Raw genomic sequence first — 18327 nt, forward strand, 5'->3', positions numbered from 1 at the left:
GGATAGGCTAAGACACATGCACGGAGCATATCTTCTAAAATCTGATTGATTCTCTCCGTTTGACCATCTGTTTGAGGGTGGTAAGCAGAGCTGCGAATCACACGAGTTCCTAAGCAAGTATGCAATTGTTCCCAAAAGCGAGCAGTGAAATGGCTTCCTCGATCCGAGATGATAGTCTTGGGTATACCATGCAGGCATAAGATACGCTCAATATATAACTCAGCATATCTTTTTGTGGAATAACGAGTACTGACTGGGATAAAATGTGCTGACTTGGTTAGTCTATCAACCACAACCCAAATCGAGTCGTAACCTTTTTGGGTCCGAGGTAACCCAACTATAAAATCCATACTAATATCTTCCCATTTCCATTCAGGAATACTCAAAGGCTGCAGGGTTCCTGCTGGCTTGAGATGACTAGCTTTAACTCTGCGACAGATGTCACACTCGGACACATATTTAGCGACCTCTCTTTTCATCCGAGTCCACCAAAATCGTTGTTTCAGGTCCTGATACATCTTGTTGCTACCAGGATGGATGGACAGTCGGGAAGTATGAGCTTCATCAAGAATTTGCTTTAGGAGTTCAAAATCCTTAGGTACCACTATTCGGTTCTTGAACCATAACACATTCTCACTATCTTGGTGGAAACAGTTTACTTTTGGATCTCCTTCTGATAATCTTCTTTGAATTTCCTTTACTCCTTTATCTTTCTTTTGTGCTTCGATGATAAAATCACGAAGAGTGGGAGTAAGTTCTAAATGAGCCAATGTGCCATGGGGAACAATGCTCAGGTTCAGCTTTTCCATCTCAAAACAGAGAGACTCACTCAGGGGTATAGCAGAGAGGCAATGACAGTGAGCCTTGCGACTTAACGCATTAGCAACCACATTTGCTTTTCCTGGATGGTAGTGCACTTCGAGCTCATAATCTTTAATCAACTCGAGCCATCGTCGTTGACGCATGTTCAGATCAGCTTGAGTGAAAAGATATTTGAGGCTCTTGTGATCTGTATAAATGTTACACTTTGTGCCCAGAAGATAGTGTCGCCAGATCTTCAAAGCATGGACTACAGCTGCTAATTCCAGATCATGTGTGGGATAGTTCTCTTTGTGACGCTTGAGTGATCGAGAAGCATAAGCAATCGCCCGGTTCTCTTGCATCAGAACACAGCCAATTCCGGTGCCCGAAGCATCACAATAAACATCGAATGGCTTTGTAGTATCTGGTTGAGCTAAGATTGGTGCTGAAGTAAGTAGAGTTCTCAACTTCCGGAAAGCTGCCTCACATTGGTCACTCCAATAAAATTTTGTACCTTTCTTGAGAAGTTCAGTCATAGGTTTAGCAATTCTAGAAAATTCCGGTATGAACCGACGATAATAACCTGCTAACCCTAAGAAACTTTGGATTTCAGCCACTGAGGTTGGAGCCTTCCAGTTCAGTACATCCTGTACTTTACTGGGATCAACAGAGATACCCTCAGTCGTGATGACATGACCTAGAAATGGAACTTCCTTTAGCCAAAATTCGCACTTGCTGAGCTTAACATATAGCTGATGTTCCCTGAGACGCTGGAGTACTATTTGAAGATGCTGAGCATGTTCTTCCTCCATCTTGGAATAAATTAGGATATCATCAATGAATACCACGACGAATTTATCTAGCTCTGGCATGAATACCGAATTCATGAGATACATGAAGTAAGCTGGAGCATTGGTTAATCCAAAGGACATGACCAAATACTCATAAAGACCATAACGAGTGGAGAATGCTGTTTTTGATATATCTGATGGCCGGATTTTGATTTGATGATAACCAGATCAAAGATCTATTTTCGAGAAGAATTTGGCACCGGCTAGTTGATCAAAGAGAATATCAATGCGAGGAAGAGGATATTTGTTTTTTATGGTGACCGCATTCAAAGGTCGATAGTCCACACACAATCGTAACCCATGATCTTTCTTTTTCACGAACAAGGCTGGACAACCCCACGGTGAAGTACTGGGTCGGATAAAACCCTTATCTAATAACTCTTGCAACTGAACTTTCAATTCAGCTAACTCACTTGGAGTCATTCTGTATGGTCTTCGAGATATGGGCGCTGTGCCGAGCTGTAACTCAATGACAAACTCAATATCCCGATCGGGAGGCATGCCTGGCAAGTCCTCCGGAAACACATCGGGGTATTCACAAACCACCGGAATTACTTCTAGAATCTTCCCCTCAAGATGGTATATGATAGTGGTTGGAATTTCACGCTGGGAAAGATGAACATTCAAAATGCCATGTGTGGAAGAATTGATTCGGACAATGCGAGATGAAGTATCAAGGATAACACGATGTTCCTCCATCCAATTCATTCCAAGAATGATATCTATTCCTTGGTTTGGAAGAACAATGAAATTGGTTTGGAAAACTTTCCCACCTAGGTCAAGGGATACACCCGGAACAGATTGACCGGCTTTTAACGGTGCACCCGGTGCATGAATAATATATGGTCTCTTCATGTGTGTTACTTGCAAGTTGAGCCGTGCTACGCACGCTTCGCTGATAAAAGTACGAGATGCTCTGGAATCAAATAACACAACAACAGGGCGTTGGTTAACGGAGAACATACCCGTCATCACTTGAGTACCGTCAGTAATATCTTCCAATGTGGTGTAGTTCACACGACCCGTTTTGATAGGTACAGTCTTCTTCTTATTATGCTGGGTACTAGAAGTTGAAATTGGTGTAGGAGGCTGGTAATTGACTTGTCTGTGTGGCATGGGACATTCACGTGCAAAATGCCCAGGAAGCCCACAGTTATAACAAGGATAGTTACTGGGACGTACAAACTGCAAAGCGGGAGGTCTCTGCCCTTACTGTGGCGCTGGGAGACGTGGTACCCACGGCTGCTGCTGTGGCGGCCTAGCGACCCAACGGCCTTGCTGCGGTGGATGACTGGGAGTCCGCTGACTTCCTGTTTGTACTAGCTTGTACTTCTGGGCCGCACTGCTGGAAGATCCAACAGGTGCCTTCCTCTTTTTGTCGGCCTTATGAGCTAAGATAGCATCTTCTTGAGTAATAGCCTTATTAACTAGCTCGGTAAAGTTGGCACAGGTTGTTAGAGCTAATTTACCCTGCAGCTTGGTATTCAGTCCCCTCCTGAAACAATCCTGCCTCTTTTCATCACTATCCACATGAAATCTGCCATACTGAGCTAACTGGTTGAAGGTTTGAGCATACTGAAGAACATTATTGTTTCCTTGCTTCAATTCTAGGAACTCTGCCATCTTCCTTCTCATCAGACTAGTAGGAATATGATGGGCCTTGAATGCTGCCACAAACTCATTCCAAGTGAGATGCGCATCAGCGGGGAGTAGAGACTTGTGATTAACCCACCATATCTTCGCTGGGCCTCTCAGTTGTTGCGCTGCAAAGGCTGCCTTGTCTACTTCTGTGCAATTGAGGATACTGAACTTGTCCTCAACAGTGCGAATCCATGCATCGGCTTCAAGAGGATCATCTGCCTTGTGGAACAGAGGTGGTTGTGTGGCTAGAAAACCCACGTAGTCAGTTTTTGCTGGTGGCGCTTGTCGACCTCTGTCGGCATTGTTTTGCACTAATTGCCTCATCAACTCGGTCTGCTCATTGCGGTCAGCAATAAGAGCCGCAATAGCTTGAGCCAAAGAGGGAGGTGGTTGTGGCTGTGCTCCGTGATTCTCATTTTCATGGTTGGCAGCGTGGTTATCACCCATCTGCAAAATAACCACCCCTTGGTTAGCCATTCCGCTATCAGGACTAATTCATGCAAATAAAGAATGTGCATATCAAATATGAACACACGGCATGAACCATTTCCCTTGCGATATGGTTCACCGAGGAAAAAAAATAAACCGACTTGCTTCGGTTGAAACCTCATCTACTCAACTTGAACCACAGATTGGTAACTCGGGGTTGCACAACTATTAACTACGAAGCGGTCAAAAATAAAATTTTTGATGAGACGCAACCACAAACAACAAAGCGATCAACCAACTCGAATATGATAGATGCATGCACGTTCTATCGTTTCTCACCCATGCAAGTACCAAATATGGTATACGAAGACGACTAATGGCACAATTACGTACTCTCCCTATATATATTAGTCGTTCCTACGATCAAGGATTGCATAACGCGCTTAACGAGGTTAGTTACCTGCAGACAAACCAAGACAACAAGAGAGATATAAATATCCATTTCTGGACCCTTCGTGCCAGCACACACGAACGGCCCCCATGTGTCCTACGCCACACGGGTAACGCATATGCAGTTTCCCACATATTCACACATACATTACCATCTACTATAGAGATGGCACCCAAACGTTCGACGCTGATTGGGCAGCGCTGCATACGTCATAATAACGTATTCACTTCCCGTACACTCGCCTTACGGGACATCCAAGGGTAGACGTGTCCCAAGGGTCACGGTCATGGCCAACCGCATGACAGGTTTACATCTCGTAACATTGCCTTACGAAATAACCGTGATCACAATCACACGGTATGAAATGCGCACTCCATATCAGGCGGCAGATAGCGACATGCTCGTTTGAATTGAACCTTACCACCTCCTCGTATGCTCATCATACGGGACCCGCACACGTATGAAACACGTGGGCTATTCTAAGGACTACCAGAATGCTTACCTTGCTTACCTCAGCGTAGGTGCGTCGTTACAGAATAGTAGTTGTGCACAAAAGTAAGGTTTAACGAGAAGTAAATGCTGGAAGTGCTGGAATAAAATAGATACTTAGATGCCACCTAACTTATAACACATAATTAGGGCATACGAACTATCTATTCTATTCCTTAGCGCATCTAGCGTCAACTTTTCGAAAAACCCAAAAATTTTGCAGTTAAGCACTCAAGTAATCACCCCCAGTGCAATTAGCTCTGATACCAGCTGTCACAGAACAGTCCAAATAATACTGATCAAGTGCACTAATTAACCACTTAACTTAATCCTCCGATACTGCACTTCACCAGTACACTCAGACTGCCTGCTTTAACTAGGATCGATTGCACAGGAACTCTCGCCAAAAGACGAGCACAGGTGATTACAAGCAACAAAAGTTTTTAAACTTAAATTACAACCAGAGTTAAATAAAAGTCTCCAGATTAATTTACAATAAAGTTTTACAAGCCAGAGTTACATTTCGAATACAGAGTTCAAACGCAGCGGAAATTACAAACAGTTTGAAACAAGCTTCAAAATCCGTCAACCCTACCCAGCACTGCAGGTCGAGAACCAGATTTCGACGCAATTAAGGTAATTAGCTTACCGGTTTCGACTACCTCCTACTTCCGGCATGTGGTTAGTACTGTTCAATGCTCAGTCAAAGGGCCAACAACGGAACAGTCCTCAATCGACACAGGCGGAGACTCAACTTTCTTTTCTCAATAGCCATGTCCAACTTTCCCTCCGCCCGGTCTTCCATTTCCTTCTCATTGCATTATTTCTCAAAACACTGGCTGAAGTAACAACCCTATATCTCGCGGGTGACAGGAAATCACCCGTCTTCTACCAAGTTTACTTAAGCCTAGCAGTGCTAGCGATACCTACACTAGTAAGGACACTGGGTAATCAAGATTATGCATCTATGGTTCCAATCAATTCCTTGAACGTAAATGCACAATACTTAAATTATAACATGGATTAATTAAAATAAGGGATATGCTCCGGAGCGGGGTTAGCGATTTCTTCGGGAGCGCGCTCGACTGCGTCCTCCTACTGTTCTCCTTCTTGCGGCTCCTGGACCGGCTCAGCAACCAGCTCGTAAACCGCTTCGTTCGTGACGTCTACACGTATAAAAAGATGCCATGCAGGAGTTACAACAGTGCAAGGCACTCAGGAGGCAATGTAATGCGAGTAAAAGAAGATATGACTGGCAATCATTTAACGAACAACCATGAAAAACTAGCGATAAAGGAAACGACTTGGTGCTGCTTGGCAGGTTTAATTTCCGACTGAGCTTAGCCTGAAGTGTTTCCTTTCAACAACACTACTTAAACTTGCATTAAGAAAGCTAGGTGCACCACAAACAAAAAGAAGCAATAAGGCATTGTTTAGCCATGGTGAAAATAAAGAAAGACTAAAGCTAGGAACTAGCTAAACACAAAAACTTAACAAACCGCAACGATCTAGCAGCACTGCTTTTCTATCATGAAAAACTACTGATAAGGAGTGCATAAATAAATTACCAACATTTATTGACATATAAAAGTATTTACTTTAACTCTAGAAAAGGAAATCAAACAACAATAGATCCACAAACATAAACATAGGCCCTACACCTGGAAATTTTACAGTGGACTACACATGCAAAGAGTAGGCTACCATAAAATTTTTAAGATTTTTAGACAAACAGAGCAACCAATACAAAATAATCTAGCTTAAACGCAAACCCTAAATTTAGCAGGGGCAAAAGTGACATTTCACATGAACCAGTATTTTTCTTCTGAAGATCTCGATTTTAGAAACCTAACAAAACTGGGTTTACATTTTTAGGATTTTTCCTTAATTTATTATGCAATTACAAAGTTTCAGCCGAAATCAACAAAAATACTGGTTCAGAGAGAGAGAGGGACAGAGAGAGAGGGGGCGGCTCCATTGCTCTGCCCCGGCCGCTCACGGCGGCGCGCCCGCGCGAGCGCGGCGGCCACAGGCCGGCCGGCCGGCGGGGCAGCGGGATGGCAGCGGCGGGCGCGTGCTCAGGGGCCCGAGCACCCGCGGCTCACGCAGGAGCGGCACGGGCGGAGCTAGGCGGTGGTGGCGGCAGGACGGCTGCAGCCCGCGGCGGCACGTGGCGGTGGCGTCGTTTCGGCCGTGGCGGGGCAATCCGGCCGCGGAGCTAGGCGGCGCAGCGCTCAGGGAGCCAGGGCGGCCCGCGACGGCACAGGCGGCGGCAAGCAGCGGCCACGGCACCCGCGGCGGCGTTCCACCGGCGGCGGCGCTAGGAGAGGAGGGGGAGGGTTCAGGGAGGACTAGGGGGCCTCGGGGAAGCTCACCTCGCGGCCGAATCGAACGGAGGGAGACCGGGGAGGGAAGCTCGACGGGAGGGGCGGAGGCTTGGTGTGGACGGCGATGGCGGACGGCGGCGCAGGGGCCGATTTGGCCGGGAAGAGGGGTCGGTCGGCTCGGGGAAGGGGCGGAGGAGGTGTGTGGTGAAGTCGGGCGACTCGAGGCGCGAGGAAACGAAACACGGCAGCGAGGGATGCCCGGAATCGGCTAGCACAGCTCCGGCGACGGCGAGCAGTGGGCTAGGGTTGCTCGGCTCTGCTCGCGTCGCGAGGAAGGGGAACGAAAGGGGAAAACTAGACTTGGCATCCGACTCGGCAGCGGGGCGCTTAAGCGGCGACGGGCTCGCCGGCGTGACGCGTGGCAACCCCGACGTCGAGGCTGGCGGGGCACTGGCAAACAGGGGAGGCAAGTGACCGATTCAAAGGTTTTTGAGCCGATTTTGACCGTCCAAAACCTGAAATTTCATAAAGCAACTTGAAATTTGGTCAAAAAGGAAGTTGTAGAGGACAAGATGATCTACAACTTTCGTTTTGGGCGCAACATGATTTGAAGCTCAGATCATTAAGAAAAACTGGGTCGAACTTGGCTAAACGATATTTACCGTGAGAACTCGATTAACGCTAACGATGAGCTCAAGTCCATAATTAGCGGTTTAAGCACATGATTAGCATCACAATTAACACTGGGGTGTTACAGTTAGGTCACAGGATCGTGACCCTCTGACAACATGTAGAAAAATAGGATGCGTATAATGTGGTCGATGTATTGCATTGAGCCCATTGAGCTGTATATATAGAGTACATAGCTTGGAGGACAAATAGCATTTTCTCTCGGGATTACAATCAATTATAAACTAATCATATCCGGAGTTGCCTAATATACTCTAACAGTATTGACATGATGTTCTCTTGTTTGTCATCTTAGCTAAACCGTGCAGATGCTAATAAGTGTGTACCGTACGAACGAAATGGTCGCAAACTTCACCGGCACAAAAGAAAGGGTGCATGTCACGATCGAAGCTGTCGGTCAAATGTAGAAAGTAGGCCAATTGAATTGACCAAACGCCATCAAAGAAACCACCAGCAGGCAGCAGCCATAGCAATTCGTGTATCTTCTCGTGTTTGTACCGCACGCACGCACGAATTGAACGAACTGGTCACAAGCTTCACCGACACAAAAGAAAAGGGTTCCGCACGTGTCGAACTGAATTCGCATGTCAAGTACTCGTGCACACTCCTCTTTTAATTTTGGAGATCCATCCATCATACGGAAATCTTTGTGTAATAATGTTTAAGTAAAGAGCAATAAAATCTTTGTACTACCACCTGCAGATGAAACCGTCCCCTATCAAAAGGGCACCTGTTGGTTGCATTGCAACACTCTGGTCCGAGTCCTTTCAGATCTTCAGTTGTGTATTCAGTCTGAATTTAGAGGATTGGACAGGTATGCCAGCTTCAGGGCAGATTCGGCATGTGAAATGAAAGAAACAGCAACCATTTTGTTGCAATTCTGTCTGATGTTCAGAAATCCCAAGACGACGCATCAGAATTCAGAACACTAGGCAGGTTTGTCAAATTTTGATGCGATGGAGGTAATGCAATTGCTACTTAATATACAGAAAGCCAGAAAGGTGGACTTTTTCATCGTTGACAATTTCATGATGTTCCATGGTCTACCGGTGTGGCAACAGTACTCTTGGATTTTTCATAACTAACTAGGCGTATAGCCCGCGCATTTGCGCGGCTAGTATTGAAAATTCAAAAATTCGCATGGCGTTGTATCCTTACTTAAAGATTATACTATTTTTTTTTATCATATATCACTCTGTTCATTATCGTACATTATATCCTATTGTTGGTTAAGACAATTCAAATATGATCTACCTATAATAACAATTTGATGTATTGAGCTTTAATAATATTATGCATATAATTATTCTTATTTTCATTTTATTTTGATTAATTATTGTTAGCTAAATGGTATTTTATATTTAATTTTTTATAATGGCATTGGTGGTGATTTTTAATTAGGCGCAGGGGTATTTTGGGCCAACTTTATCATAATGGCAGTGGTGTGTAATTTTTATTTTTCTATTTTTCTCCGATTAACACGGGAATTTATAAGCCTTGAGAACAAACGTGGAGGCTTCGTTTGTTGGCCAAATAATAAGATATAACTAATTAACCCATCGGTAGGATATATGAAACAAACAAACAACTTTCCATTACAAAATCTCGCACTTAGACAGATAAACTAGTGATTCATGCTACTAGAAAACTGTAACTCCGAATATAACCATATTTTGTCAGAAAGGAAAAATAAAACAGTATGAACAGAGTAACCAAGAGAGGGAGGGAATATTATGGACACCGTGTTAGGCAATAGAATATGCCGCAGCTCCTTACCATATGCTGCGGCATATCATAGCTATAATTAGCAGATGTAAATCAGGGATAACAGCTGTAAATCAGGGATAATCACGAGTTCAGGTCCCGATCCCGATCTAATCTCGCGATCTCTCCCCTCAGCCCCCTCCCCTCCCCATGGGAACCGATTCAGACCTCTCTTCGGCCACCAGCGGCGCTCTCAAAAGCGATGCTGCCCCGTGATCTGCCCCTTCACCACCATCAACATTAAGCTCCACGTCCCCATGACCCTTGAGTTGAAGCCCTCTAACTTCACCAAGTGGTCGACGGCGTTCCAGGCCACCTGTGGGAAATTCGGGCTGCTACATCATCTCGCCACCGCCTCCACCACGAACTCCGACGAGACCTGGCTACAGGCTGACTTCTGCGTCCGCGGATGGATGTACAGCACCGTCTCCGACGCCGTCCTCAACCTCGCCATGACCGACGACAAGCAGACGGCGAGCGCCCTTTGGGCGGCCGTCGGCGCGGTGTTCCAGGCGAACAAAGCTCCTCGCGCCATCTTCTTGAATCACGAGTTCCACTCGATGACTCAAGGGGATCTGTCCATTGACGCCTACTGCGTTCGCATGAAGGAGAAGGCCGACGAACTGCGCGACGTTGGGCAGCCCGTCTCTGAACCCAACCTCGTCCTCAACCTGCTGCGAGGGCTCAACGAGGTCTACTCCAACGTCGCCGACAACATTGCCGGGATGCAGCCCCTCACCCTCGCTGCCGCCCGGCACCAGCTCCTCCTCAAAGAGCTGCTCCTGCAAAACGAGGAAAAAGTGCGCGCCACCACCGCCCTCCTGGCTACTGCCTCCTCTCTTGGCGGTCACCAACAGCAGCAGCTGCAGGGCGGACGGTGCCCTAACACCAAGATGGGTGGCCAGCAGCCCTTCCCAAACTCCTCCGGCGGCACCTCTAGCAGCACCAGCACCAACAAACGCGTTCCCTGGGGCTTCAATCCCTGGACCGGCAAACGTGTGGCCCCTGGAGAGCGTGTCACCCCTCCTGGACAGCGCCGTCAGGGCGGTTCTGGCGCCCCTGGAGGTCCTGGTGCCCAGGCTGGGCGCAACCCGGGCATACTAGGGCCTTCCCCGCAGGCCAATACCGCCTTCGCTCCGCTCCAGACCTCCTCCAGCGGCTCCAACACCTCCACCAGCACCTGGGATGCAGTCGGCCTCATCGCTGCCCTGCAGAACATGCAACTGCAGGGCGACTGGATAGTTGACTCCGGTGCCTCCACGCACATGACATCCTCGGCTGGTATGCTTACCCAATGCCTCCCCCCCTCCATCTCCTCAATAACAGTAGGTAATGGCACCAGCATTCCTGTTACATCTAGAGGTCATTCCGTCCTTCCTACATCTACCACAAATTTCGCTCTTAATAATATTCTTGTCGCACCATCCATAGTCCGCAACCTGCTGTCCGTCCGTCAATTCACTCGCGACAATAGTTGTTCCTTTGAATTTGACGCACATGATTTTTCTATTAAGGATCTCAGGACGGGACGCGTGATTCTCCGCTGTAACTGCGACAGGGACCTATACACCATGCCTGCCTCCACAGCTGCCGCTCCACCTCATGCTCTCCTGGCTGTTTCGTCCACTCTGTGGCATCAACGTCTCGGCCACCCTGCACCCGCTACTCTAGAACGCCTTAATAAACTGCATGCTATTTCCTGTAATAAAGTAGACCGCTCCCTATGTCACTCATGTCAGATAGGCAAGCATACGCGTCTACCTTTCAGTTCTTCGCAGTCCATAACTCATGCCCCTTTCGAACTGGTTCACTGTGATGTTTGGACTTCCCCCATCAACAGTCTGTCTGGTTTTTCATATTACTTGGTATGTTTGGATGATTGTAGCCACTACTGTTGGGTTTTTCCGCTCCGGAAAAAATCAGAGGTCCACCAACACTTAGTTGAGCTTGCTGCGCTCGCCAAAACACAATTCAGCTCTCCCATAAAATGTTTTCAGGCTGACAACGGGACTGAATTCATCAACACTGCCACCACCAAATTCCTCGCTGCTCAAGGCACTCACCTCCGCTCCTCCTGTCCCTACACATCACCCCAAAATGGCAAAGCCGAACGCATCATCCGCACACTCAACAATTCCATTCGTACCATACTCCATCCCCCTCGGATGTTGAGCAGCCACCACCCGACGTTGCGACATCACAAGGATCGCCTCCTTTGACACCAGGCAGGCATGGTCACGTGCCCCCGCCTGGACCCAGCGTGGTCCCTTTTCCACGGGTCTACGTCCGCCGCCCCCACCCTGAGCCGTCCGGAGCGACGGCTGCCCCGGCAGTCCCTCCTGACGCCCCGACACCACCGATGGCGCCCTCACCGGCACCGGCGGCATCGCCTGCTCCGCCACCACCGCCACTGCCGCCCCGTACCACCCGCACCGTGACGGGTGCCATCCCTCGCGTCAGCTATAAAGGGCTGGCGGCCACTACATCTTCCTCACCATCGCCGATTCCGACGAACTACCACAGCGCGCTGGCCGACGCCAACTGGCGTGCCGCGATGATGGATGAGTACCAGGCCCTCGTCGACAACAACACCTGGCAGCTCGTTCTGCGCCCCCCGGCGCCAACATCGTGACGGGGAAGTGGATCTTCCGGCACAAGTTCCATGCCGATGGGTCCCTCGCTCGCCACAAGGCTCGCTGGGTTGTCCGAGGCTTCTCCCAGCGCGAGGGCGTCGACTACGACGAGACCTTCAGCCCGGTTGTCAAACCGGCCACCATACGGTCTGTACTCAGCATCGCCGCATCCCGCACCTGGCCGATTCACCAGCTGGACGTGAAGAACGCCTTTCTTCATGGCCACCTCGAGGAGACCGTCTACTGTCAGCAGCCGCCAGGATTCGTCGACCCTGGTGCCCCAGACCACGTCTGCCATCTGCAGAAATCCTTGTATGGACTGAAGCAAGCTCCGCGGGCCTGGTACCAGCGCTTTGCCACCTTCATCCGGCAGCTCGGCTTCGTCGCCTCCACCTCCGACACGTCCCTTTTCATTTTACGAGAGGGGACGAGCCTCGCCTACCTACTGCTGTACGTCGACGACATCGTTCTCACCGCCTCGTCCTCGGCCCTCCTTCAGTGCATTATGACTCGGCTGAGCTCCGAGTTCGCCATGACGGATCTTGGTGCCCTCCACCACTTCCTCGGCATCGCTGTCACATGCTCCTCATATGGCCTCTTCCTCTCCCAGCGACAGTACGCTGTCGAGCTTCTTCAGCACGCGGGCATGGCTGAGTGTCATCCGACACCGACACCTGTTGACACTCACGCCAAGCTATGCGCGACCGACGGGGTTCTACTATCAGAGAAGGACGCGTCTGAGTACAGGAGCCTGGCGGGGGCTCTCCAGTACCTGACGCTGACTCGTCCTGATCTGGCCTATGCTGTTCAGCAGGTGTGCCTCTTCATGCACGCCCCGCGCGAGCCTCACCGTGCGCTTATCAAGCGCATCCTACGCTTCGTCCATGGGACTCTCTCCTCGGGTCTTCACATTGGCACCGGCTCTGTCGACACGCTGACTGCCTACTCTGACGCTGACTGGGCAGGCTGTCCAGACTCTCGACGATCCACCTCTGGCTTCTGCGTCTATCTCGGCGACAATCTGGTTTCCTGGTCCTCCAAGCGCCAGACCACGGTGTCCCGCTCCAGCGCCGAGGCAGAATATCGGGCCGTGGCTCACGTTGTGGCCGAGTGCTGCTGGCTTCGACAGTTACTCCAGGAGCTCCACATCCAGCTGCCCTCCGCCACCGTTGTCTTCTGCGACAACGTTAGTGCCGTCTACATGACGGCCAACCCCGTCCACCACAAGTGAACGAAGCACATCGAGATCGACATTCACTTCGTCCGCGAAAAGGTGGCACTTGGTGAGATTCGGGTTCTCCATGTGCCCTCCTCTCACCAGTTCGCCGACATCATGACTAAAGGGCTTCCGACAGCACTCTTTCGAGAATTTCGATCCAGCCTTTGCGTCCGGGAGCCTCCCGCTTCGGCTGCGGGTGGGTGTTAGGCAATAGAATATGCCGCAGCTCCTTACCATATGCTGCGGCATATCATAGCTATAATTAGCAGATGTAAATCAGGGATAACAGCTGTAAATCAGGGATTAGTTGCTATAGTTAGCAGATGTAAATCAAGGGAATTACCCTTGCCTTGTAAAGCAAGGCCAGCCGGCCCTATATAATAGAAGGCGCCCCCTCCCATTGAGGTGTGGCCAATTGCCCCAAATTCTAATCTTCTACACTTCCTACGATGAAGCCCAGATCCTTTCTGATCCCGGATGGTAGAGCCAACCTACGATAGATCACACTTATACATTAAGTATTTAGAAACCAGGAGACTAACACTTACAAAACACTTATTTTATTACAACACAATAGTATTACACAAGAGTACACAACACACCCTCTCTTTGTAGCTATCTTATCACTCACTCTTCTCATTTACCATGCTCTTAAATAGATGGCATGACAAGGAGGAGGTTCTCTATTTATAGTCCCAGAAGGATCATAGGGTGGTGACATCCCCACCCCTTCTAGAGTTTTCCTAAATATTACAAGATTTTTTAATTTATTTTTTACTAATTCTAGAGTATTTCATGAAAATATCTTCTTATTGCCTTGTGGAGAATACTCTAGAAGGCTGTCTTGCATTCTTCCAACATTTAACATGTTTGATAATTATCGGGGAACATTGTAGACTAAAAACAATAATTTATTTGTACTTCTAGAATTAATTTGATTACCATATATTTACACTTCATAATATCTATTGGCTCACAAAAAGTATTGAGATCAATAGTGTCCAATATAGTCTTCTCGATGTTACACATTGCAAAGCCATTTAATTTTTTTTTTGACATAGTTGATCTCAAATAGTTATTTAACAACTTTAGTTTTGAGAAACTTTTTAAGCTGAAGCTACAGTCATAGGTACAATTTAGAGGATTCGATAAGCAACCAAAATATTTGAATAGTAATCTGCAGTCATAACAAACTTCATAATCTCAAGCGCTGACATCAAAGAATTTGATAAAGTTACTTGCAAGACCTTTAATGCTTAGCTTTTGGCCTCTTAGACTGTGATCACATAGACCAGCTGGCTAATAGCCATATTGTACGTACATAATACATACCTGAGCTTGACCCCCTCATGACTTGGGCCCTCGGCCGTCGCATATGGTGGCCTACCCCTAGGGCCGGCACTGCTCAGCAAAGCAGCGGTGCGTGTGCCCTACCCCTAGGGCCGGCACTGCTTTGCAAAGCAGCGGTGCGTGTGCACATTGGTAACAGACTGGTTTACACCACGCCAATTGATGAGACATTCTATTTCTGCCTAAGGTATCGTGATAGATACATCGTTTTCCCCATTGTAGCCAGGAGGATGGCTTGCATGGTTTTAAATAGCGGGCTATAGCCCCGCTATAGTTCCGCTATAGCCTTTTTAGCGGGTTTCCGCTACACTATTTGTATTTTTGCCGCTATGGCAGTTATGGACGCTAAATTGGGTTATAGCTGTGCTAAATGGTGTAGCTTTAGCGCCGCTATAGCCTTATCTTTAGCTCAGTGCTAATGTTTTGATCTTTTGGACAACTGAATATTTGATTATATGAATTTTGTTGTATTGTCAACTTAAATAATGTTTCTATAGCCCTAGAAACATATTTATGTTTATGAATTTTTTTCTCGAATACGCAGGAGAGCTGCGTATCTTTGTATTAATAGAGAGAGAATAAGTCGGCCCCTTACAAGCAGCACACCTCACTCCGAGCCGAGCTGTGAGTGGCTGAGATACAGAAAGTTAGGTTTCTTACAAGTAAAAGAACACTTGACCACGAGACCCACTCAGGACAAAAATAAAGAAACTTATCCTAGCCCACTGGCTTGACCAGCACTCAAGGAGTTAAGGCTCCGAGCGCCTGCAAGACACCACAAATGGTGTTCATCCTTGAAAGCCTGAAACAAGTTGTCCAAGCTCGGTCTGGCACCCTCAAAGATGCATGCATTTCGGTGTTTCCAAATGATCCAAGCACCCAGCACAACCGATGTATTGAAACCTTTCCGTTTGTCTTTCTGGATCTTTTTGGCACTCTTCCTCCACCAATCTGAGAAAGAGAATTCATGTCTTGAGGGGACACAGAGCTTCCAACCAAAACTTGATAGGACGCGAAACCAGAAATCTCTGGTGAATACACAAATGGTGAGTATATGTTAGATATCTTCGGCCTCCTGATCACAAAATAAGCAGCGTTCAGGATGAGGGAGATTTCTCCTAGCCAAACGGTCTGCTGTCCAACATCTATTTCTTACAGCTAACCACAGAAAAATGTTGCACTTTGCGGGTGCCCATGTTTTCCAGATTCTGCGCCAAGGTTCAAATGTAGTTGCTCCATTGAAAAAGGCCAAGTATGCCGACTTAGCTGTATACTGTCCTGAGACATTGAATCTCCAAATGTGAGTGTCATCCTCTTGAGTAAGCACGAAATCAGATAGAATGTCTGTCAGCTGGAACAATTCATATAGCCCGATTAAAGATAAACCTCCTTGTATGTCATGCGCCCATCTGTGGTCAACCAAAGCATCTGCAACTAGGCGTATGTTGCGAGCACGTGTCAGTACCGCAGCAAACACCGTTGGTGCGAGATCATTGATCGAGTTACCATTAATCCATCTGTCTGTCCAGAATTTAGTAGTAGATCCGCTACCAATTGTAGTTTGCAAAGCAATCTGAAAAAGTGCAGCCACATTGGCGTGTATAGGAATATCCAGGGACAGCCAAGGTTTGCTTGTGTCAGTTTTTCTGAGCCAAAGCCATCTCACCTGTAATGCCCAGCCCATGATCTCAAGATTCAGAATCCCCAAGCCACCCAATTCTAGTGGTCTTTGCACCTTTTCCCAAGCTACCAGGCAGCAGCCACCCTGTACTTCTCGCCTTCCCTTCCAAAGAAAAGCTCTCCGAATCTTGTTAATCGCTTTGATGAACCATTTAGGGACATTTAATGCAATCAGGACATGTATTGGCAGAGCTGAGATCACAAATCGTACCCAAGTTGCTCGACCCGCCATGTTTTTGTGTATCTATTACTTGTATTTTTTATAGTTTAGTAGTAAACCGCTGTTTGTCATAGCCCGCTATAGTCTCTTAGCTTCGGAGAAAAATACGTAACTATTTGTCATAGCCCGCTATTTAAAACCTTGATGGCTTGGTTGGTCGGCTTTTACACTACTGCCAGCTGCGTGTTTCAAATGAGGATGATGGAATTCCCTCTTTTTCGATGGCCAGGAGACAAAAAGATCATCGTATGCAATATTCTTGGTGAACAAGGTTGGTTTCCTTGTTATTGGGGTATTTATTTAATGCAAAGTGTGCAGTTAACATCAATGGCTACTTTTCGCTCTGTTGTTAATAGAAGAATCTAGATGATGTTAACTGAATTGTGGATTTGTGGAAGAATACATAACACATGTTTTCTCTTTGCCTTGTTCACTAAATCTGGAAATTTGTCCACATGGAAATTTGTTCGCTAACTGTGTCCTTTCTCTAGAGTTGCTGTATTTTTTGAAGCCAAAACATTCAAATGATTGCTGTTACTGCAACTACCTCGATGATTGCTGCAGCTAACTGGGTTATCATCACTTGGCGTCTTGGCATTGTTTCAGTTTAGACATTAATAACCTCTGGCATGCTTCCTGGCAGGATATTGAACAACTCCTGAACTACATCGGCGCAGAAAGTCTTGGGCCGAGGTGTTTGTTCATGCCATAGGCCATAGCCATAGTTACTATTGTTTTAGCCTGTTCTGTTCTAGTAGTGTGAAAAAAATGCACCCCCTGGTTTACGTGCACACTTTGACTGCCGCAAGATCGAGCAATATTTCTTGTATCTTGCACTGCATGTCAGTAAAATGATGAGCTGATTTGCTCAATTCTCTCTTCTTTCCTTCATTAGAAGCTTTCTGTGGTCCAGTAGCCATGGTTCATCCGGGGAAACAGCAACTTCAGTCCGTCCGTTCCTTGTGTACATCTCGTTGTTCAAATGAAAGAGGTGGAACAGAAAGCAATTGCCGCGTGTCAGTCGTGTTTTCTGCTACTCGTGCAATGCAATTGAGTTCTGGGGTCGTTTCTGTTGCAGCAGTTTGGGGGTGGGATCAGGTTTATACTTCAAGCATCAATTAAAGCTGGAGGCCCTCACGGTTGAGCCAGAAGCACCCATTATTCTTAGGCTTTGTTTACTTCGTGAAAATTTTTAGGTTTGGGTATTGTAACAGTTTCGTTGTTATGTGATAATTAATATTCAATTATAAAATAATTAGATTTAAAAAATTCATCTCGTCATTTATAGTTGAACTGTGTAATTAGTTATTTCTTTCAACTGCATTTAATACTCCATGCTTGTGTTTGAAAATTCGATGTGATGGATACTGTATGAAATTTTTTGGGAATTAGTGCTTTACCCGTGTGTCTGTATGGCATTGTTTATCATCTAGCGTAGTCGTGTGATCTAGGGCCAGCAGAGCAGGCACTGATTCATTCATTGCTGCACGCTCCACCCCCTACCCCACAAGAAAAGAACGCGAGCACATGCTGCAGTATCATTGTACCATCTGGGAACTTGTTATTAGGGGGGAAAATGTTTTTTCGCATTACATGTAGATTTAGTTTACAAATTAACATATTTTTTTCACCTCCATGCAGACAGCAAAAGTTGATGGTGTGAGCTCAAAATCAAACCGCAAGCTACAAGCCCATCATTTCCTTCACACCTGAAAGGATGCCGCAGCTTGGCTCTGCTGAAGGTCAGAGGGTCTGGCTTCATGTCATTTAATCAGTGCTAGT

Source organism: Panicum virgatum, chromosome 8N (assembly GCF_016808335.1).
Source record: "Panicum virgatum strain AP13 chromosome 8N, P.virgatum_v5, whole genome shotgun sequence".
Taxonomy (NCBI): domain Eukaryota; kingdom Viridiplantae; phylum Streptophyta; class Magnoliopsida; order Poales; family Poaceae; genus Panicum; species Panicum virgatum.